Source organism: Schistocerca piceifrons, chromosome 2, assembly GCF_021461385.2.
Source record: "Schistocerca piceifrons isolate TAMUIC-IGC-003096 chromosome 2, iqSchPice1.1, whole genome shotgun sequence".
Taxonomy (NCBI): Eukaryota; Metazoa; Arthropoda; class Insecta; order Orthoptera; family Acrididae; genus Schistocerca; species Schistocerca piceifrons.
Window position 1 is genome coordinate 789,754,732 of NC_060139.1, and position 1,207 is coordinate 789,755,938.

General features: G+C 46.3%; 1 pseudogene; it reads right to left on the reverse strand.

Moving 5' to 3' along the window:
• Window positions 1-275: 275 nt before the first annotated feature.
• Window positions 276-393, reverse strand: LOC124778508 (annotated as a pseudogene).
• Window positions 394-1,207: the final 814 nt, after the last annotated feature.

Consider the following 1,207-nt stretch of genomic DNA (forward strand, 5'->3'; position numbering starts at 1 on the left):
CCGTTCATTTGCAGTAATTTACAAACAGAGTAAAAATAAGTTCGTCATTTAGGTCCAAAATTTCACTAGTTAAGCACTCCGTCTTCAGGCCACAAGTGGCCCATCGGGACCATCCGACTGCTGTGTCGTCCTCAGTTGAGGATGTGGATAGGAGGGGCGTGTGGACAGCACACCGCTCTCCCGGTCGTTACGATGGTTTTCTTTGACCGCAGCCGCTACTATTCGGTCGAATAGCTCCTCAATTGGCATCACGAGGCTGAGTGCACCCCGAAAAATGGCAACAGCACATGGCGGCCCGGATGGTCACCCACCCAAGTGCAGGCCACGCCCAACAGCGCTTAACTTCGGTGATCTGACTGGAACCGGTGTATCCACTGCGGCAAGGCCGTTGCCCAAAATTTCACTAGTTAGGTGCCGTATTATTTTGAACATTTTTTATTTCTACCGATCGTTATTGCGCAAAGTAAATCGCACAATAACGATCAAGTTGCGACAGCACCAGACTTCTACCGGGTTATACGAGGGCTGTTCAATAAAGAATGATCATAATTTTTTATGGTCATAATTTCTCGAGCTAAAATTTAATCTTATGATATTCAGTTAGCTTATGGTAACGTGCAACAAACACGTCGTAGTAGCTTCAATGTTGGGACTCCTGGTTCCCGCCTGTGAGAGGCAGGCAAGGTCAGACATGTTCTTTATTGCCTACCACTGCAATGGAGGTACACGCGAGGAACAATACGCGGCTTTGAAATTCTGCTTTCGTCTCAACAAATCTTCGGCTGAGGCCTATAAAATGTTACAGGAGGCCTATGGAGAGTCTGTTCTTCCCTACAGCACAGCTCGAAGGTGATTTAAAATGCGTAAAGACGGGAGACAGTTTCAAAGGGAGGTTGACCCGGTGCTCCAGTTACTGCCCTTACGGAAGATAACATCAACACTGCTGCTGTCATTGTGAGGATCGACGAATTACCTTAAAATCACTTTCTGAAATACCGAACATTTCGTTTGGTGCCACCCACACGTTGGTGATAGAAAAATTACACATCATTTGATTCTCAAACAAAGGGACATTCACGTGCAGGCCTGCAGGCAGTTAAAGTTGATGTCAGGGGAAGATATGTAGTTTCTTTCAAATGCAATCACTACTGATGAACCCTGGCGACATCATTTTGATCCTGAGAACAAACAGCAAAGCTCAGCGTGG